Raw genomic sequence first — 5,669 nt, forward strand, 5'->3', positions numbered from 1 at the left:
GGCTGGAGGGCAATGGCGCGATCTCGGCTCACCGCAACCTCCGCCTCCTGGGTTCAGGCAATTCTCCTGCCTCAGCCTCCTGAGTAGCTGGGATTACAGGCACGCACCACCATGCCCAGCTAATTTTTGTAGTTTTAGTAGAGACGGGGTTTCACCATGTTGACCAGCATGGTCTCGATCTCTTGACCTTGTGATCCACCCGCCTCGGCCTCCCAAAGTGCTGGGATTACAGGCTTGAGCCACCGCGCCCGGCCAACCCTGTCTTTAAAAAAAAAAAAAAAAAATAGACAAATTTAGATACATTGTTAGAATTTCTGCAAACAGGTAATATGAGAGAATTTTCTCAATATAAAAGACATCTTTAAGAATTCTACAACTAATATATTTAGTGATGAAAAACTGAATGTTTTGGCCAGAGCAAGGTCCAGAGCAAGGATGTCCACTCTCACAACTTCTATTCAGCATTATCCTAGAGATTCTAGCCAGTGCAATAGGCAAGAGAAAGAAAAAAATACAGATTCAAAGGAAAAGGTACATTTATTTGCATGTAACACGATTGTCTATGAAAAAACACTGAATACAATAAAATAGAATTGTAATTCTACTTATCAATTGTGTCCTGCAGCTTTGATAAGCTTACTCGCTAGTTGTAGCAGCTTTGTAGAAGTTGCCTCAGTATTTTTTGCATAGACAATCATGTTACATGGTATTTTATATTTTATAAATGGTATTTTATATTTCAACTTCTATTAACAAATACAAATTATTTGTACTTGTTAACTATTAACAACAAATACATTTATTAATAAACACTATTAATTAATAACAAATACCAATTATTTGTATTTGTTAATAGAGGTTGAAATACAAAATACCATTCAAAATGGTACAAAAAATATGAAACATTTAGAGATAAATTTAACAAGATCCAATGAAAGCAATGCATTGTTTCCAGGACAGAAAATTTAAACAATTTTCAGATATCAATTACAATTCTTTCAAATTGATTAATCCATTTAATGCCATGTCAATCAAAATGTCAGCGATTTTTATCTTTAGAAATTGGCAAGCCAAATACAAAATGTATACAGTCAAAAGATCCAAAATATCTGAAACAATTTTGAAGAACAAAGTTGAAATAATACTGCCTGACTTCAAGATTTACAACAAAGCTACATAGAGTCTACAGATAAACTTACATGATTACGATTAATTGATTTTTGACAGAGATACCAATATAATTCAATGATAAAAAGATAATCTTTGCCAAATGGTGCTGGAAAAACTGAATATCCATATGCAAATAAATGAACTTGGACCCTTATCACACAATACACAAACGTTAATTCAAAACGGATCAGACTTAAATGTAGGGACTAGAACAACAGAACCTCTAGAAGAAAACGTAGAATTCTTTGTAACTTTAGCCTAAGCAAAAAGACTTTAAATGGACAGAAAAGCATAAACCATAAAGGAAAAAATAAGTTGAATTTCATCAAAGCTTAACAAAAAATGTGCTCCTCGAAAAATGCTGTTAAGAAAAGACAAGTCAGGCTAAGCATGGTAGCTTATGCCTGTAATTCCAGCACATTGGAAAGCTCAGGCAGGCGGATCATTTGAGCCCAGGAGTTCAAGATCAGCCTGGGTAATACAGTGAAACCCCGGCTCTACCAAAAAAAAATGTGGTACATGTACGCCATAGAATACTACACAGCCACAAAAAAGAACAAAATCGTGTCTTTTGCAGCAACGTGGGTGCAGCTGGAGGCCGCTATTCTAAGTGGATTAAATCATGAACAGAAAAACAAATACCTCATGTTCTCTCACTTACAAGTGGGAAGCTAAACACTGAGCACACATAGACACAAAGTGAGAACAATAGACCCGAGGAATTACTAGAGGCAGGAGGACAGCAGGAGAATGAGCGTTGAAAAACTGTCGGGTACTATGATTACTACCCTGGTGATGGGATCATTCATACACCAAAACCCAGCGGCACGCAATTTACTCACGTAGCAAATCTGCCCAAGCAGCCCCTTAACCTAAAATTTAAAAATAAAAAGTTCTCAATTTTTATTCTTCATTTTCTGTGCCTAAAGAATAAAAAAGTATTGGCCAGGAGCAGCGGCTCACTCCTGTAATAACAGCACTTTGGGAGGCCGACGCGGGGGGATTGCTTGAATCCAGGAGACCAGTTTGGCCGACATGACTAGACCCCCTCCTACCACACCTCTAGTCTCTCCGAAAAATAGCTGGGCGTGGTGTAGACCCAGCTACTCGGGAGTCTGAGGTGGGAGGATCGCTTGAGCCGTGGAAGTCCAGGCTGCCGTGAGCCGAGAACGCGCGCGATTGTCTGAAGAACAAACAAAAAAGAAGCAGCAGCAGCAGCAGCAGAAGAAGCAACAAGATAACAGAGGACCCCAAAAGTCATCGCATATCCTAACCTCCAATAAAAGCTGCAGTGAAAACCTTGGGGGCAGGGCGCTCCCGGCGTTCAGCAAACCTCCCACGCGCCTTCTTAACTGAAGTCCGCTGCGGGCGTTGGCTGTGGCTTGCTGGTCGAGCGTCAACTCGCGTCGAGGAGAGGGAGGGGAAGTGGGAATAAAAACTGCATTTGATGATCAGGAACGGGAAATAAGAAGGGCATCGAGAAACCAGGAGCCAGCAGGAGACTCGGGGAGGGAGTGGAGGTGAAGAGTGTTGCGAGGTGCAAATTTCACAAGGGCGAAGCGAAGCCTCAGACTTCCCAGAAACGCTACTTTTGATCTATGTAGGTGCCCTTCGGTGAATCAACCACGTTTCTAGTTTATTACTAACATATTTTATGCACTTAACCAAAAGTAGTCCACTTAAGTGTTTGAGCTCTTTTACACATTTGCTTGTATAAACCCTTACTTTCGTAAAGCTCGTATTTTTGGAATACGTAGTTCAAAACTCTTGTCCTTCGAGCCGGATTTGAACCAGCGACCTAAGGATGTCTTGTTCAAGAAGCCTACAGTCCTCCGCTCTACCAACTGAGCTATCGAAGGACACACAACTCTTTGGGCTTTAGAATACCTAAAATAATGTGTATCCTGAAAGTTTGTGCATTTTCAAGTCATGCTGTATTAAGGAGACTCCCTTTTAATTATATTGATACTCATTTTTTAAACCACAACCGGCTTTAAAGCAGTCTTCTCAGACGCTGGAAGTATTCTGTATAATGATATAGATAGTTGGCTTCATGGGTTTATAAATATGTAAAAGGTTATAAATATGTAAATATATAAATGGTTTTATATTGAAAACATTAGAATATTTATGTATAGCTCAAAACAAAAACTTTACTGGAATCCCCTGTCCTCCTCCGCTAGATGTATACAATCCCCCAGATTACGCCACTGTCCTGCTGTTCTGTCTGATTAACTCCTCCTTTCTCTCTCTCTCTCCCTCTCTCTCTCTCTCTGTCTCTGTCTCTCTCTCTCTCTCCGTCCCTCTCTCTTTCTCTCTGTTTTGTTTTGGTTTTGGTTTTTGCAGATGGAGTCTTGCTCTTGTCGCGCAGGCTGGAGTACAGTGGTGCGAACTCAGCTCACTGCAACCTACGCCTCTCGGGTTCAAGCGATTCTCCTGCCTCAGCCTCATAAGTAGCTAGGGTTACAGGCGCCTGCTACCACGCCCGGCTAATTTTTGCACTTTTAGTAGTACAGACGGGGTTTCTCCATGTGGGCCAGGCTGATCTCAAACTCCTGAGGTAAGGTGATCCCCCCTCCGTCGGCCTCCCAATGTACTGGGATTACAGACGTGAGCCACCGCGGCCGGCTCCTTTCTCTCTTACAAGTGTCTGGATTTGCTTGATAAATGCTATGGTTGCCCTAAATACAGACAACTGGGTTGACAAGGATCCCAGTGTTGTGAACAAAGCATTCTGGTATCATCGCAGTTCTCCTTTCTGAAAGTCGAACCGTAAATTGTGTATATTCCTAACCGCAGTGATGAAATGGGAAGTGTCAGTTCTGCATGTATGTGTAAATTTGAGTGTATATTATATAATTATGGTGAAGCAGTTAAAAGGAAGCAAAAACTCTTGAAAACTTTAAGTGGAAATATAAATATTCCTTTTTCAAAGTAAATTGTCCAACATAAAGAGAGGTTCTGTGGAGGCTGCTGTCTTCTTAGCTTCCTTGTACCTACGGGACAATTATGTTGTCCCTTAGGACAATGGAGAACACGTTTAAACTATCTGGCAGGAAAAGGCTTTAAAAAGAAAAATTCCAAGATTTTCTTCAAATGGCAACTGCTAGTGCCATTTGAAGTGTCAGAAATATTAATAGCATACAATTGATACTGAACACTATAGTTAAACCCCTCCCATGAGTAACTACGAAAATAGTATGTACTAACTTTCAGTGTTTCTAACCTAATAGAGAGCTAGCAGCTAGAGAGGAGGGATCCTAGGATGTGGATAGTCTCTTTCGACATTACTGTGTGTCCCATATGTGCCTTGGACAGCAGGTGGAAAAGCTACAGAGATACCAATAAAAAGTGAAATTTCAAGCCGGGACTGCTACAAAATTTTTCTCTCTGTTAGGATTAGTGGGGTGACACCTGGAGAAACAGGAAGACCCCGGAAAGGAAACAAGAAAGACCAAGGTTACTTTCCCATCTCCAGCCTTGGAATCTCTAGCCTCCTTTTTGGCAAGTCTTACCCATAGGGTCAAGTGGTAAAACAGAGTCCTATTTCCTGTATCAAAAAGGGGATTAAAGAAGGGATTGAAGAGCCGTCTCATACATTTCCTTATATAGATCTTTACATGCTTGAGCATAAGGAGTGATCTAACACATTTTCTTGTCTAGATCCTTATTTTTATTTTTGGAAAGTTCGTATTTCTGAGAATTCAAAACTCTCATCTGGATTCGAACCAGTGACCTAAAGATGTCGTAGCTTAAGGAAACTACAGTCCTCTACTCTACTAACTGAGCTATCAAAGAACACATGATATTCTAGTCTCTAGAATGCCTAAAGTAATGTGCATCCTGAAAGTTTCTGGGTTTCCAAGTTTTGTTGTATTAAGGAGACTTGGTTTATTGATGTTCATTTATTTATTTATTTTTTATTTTTTATTTATTTTTATTTTTTTATTTTTTTTGTGACGGAGTTTTGCTCTTGTTACCCAGGCTGGAGTGCAATGGCACGATCTCGGCTCACCGCAACCTCCGCCTCCTGGATTCAGGCAATTCTCCTGCCTCAGCCTCCTGAGTAGCTGGGATTACAGGCACGCGCCACCATGCCCAGCTAATTTTTTGTATTTTTAGTAGAGACGGGGTTTTGCCATGTTGACCAGGATGGTCTCGATCTCTTGACCTCGTGATCCACCCGCCTCGGCCTCCCAAAGTGCTGGGATTACAGGCGTGAGCCACCGCGCCCGGCCCTGATGTTCATTTTTTTTAAACCACAATCGGCTTTAAAGCAGTCTTCTCGCTGGGCACCGTGGATTACACTTGTAATCCCAGCACTTTGGGAGGCCGAGGTGGGTGGATCACCTCAGGTCGGGGGTTCTGTAATATCCCAGACAGTGGGCAGGCTGAGGCAGGAGACCCTGGGAGGCATAGGCTGCAATGAGCCAAGATTGCATTACTGCACTCCAGCCACAGTGACAGAGGGGGACTCCATCTCAAAAAAAAAAAAAAAA

General features: G+C 41.4%; 1 non-coding gene and 1 pseudogene across 2 annotated transcripts in view; one reads left to right on the forward strand and one right to left on the reverse strand.

Moving 5' to 3' along the window:
- The window catches only part of LOC116545695, a 20,293-nt pseudogene that overhangs the window by 2,053 nt on the left and 12,571 nt on the right, over nucleotides 1–5,669 (forward strand). The gene's annotated exons all lie outside the window — the stretch shown is intronic.
- TRNAY-GUA lies at nucleotides 2,941–3,029 on the reverse strand. The gene is given in 2 exon segments: nucleotides 2,941–2,976; nucleotides 2,993–3,029. It is a non-coding gene; the product is annotated as a tRNA-Tyr (tRNA).

Source organism: Sapajus apella, unplaced genomic scaffold (assembly GCF_009761245.1).
Source record: "Sapajus apella isolate SASKATOON/1434 unplaced genomic scaffold, GSC_monkey_1.0 scaffold339, whole genome shotgun sequence".
In the NCBI taxonomy this organism is placed as follows: domain Eukaryota; kingdom Metazoa; phylum Chordata; class Mammalia; order Primates; family Cebidae; genus Sapajus; species Sapajus apella.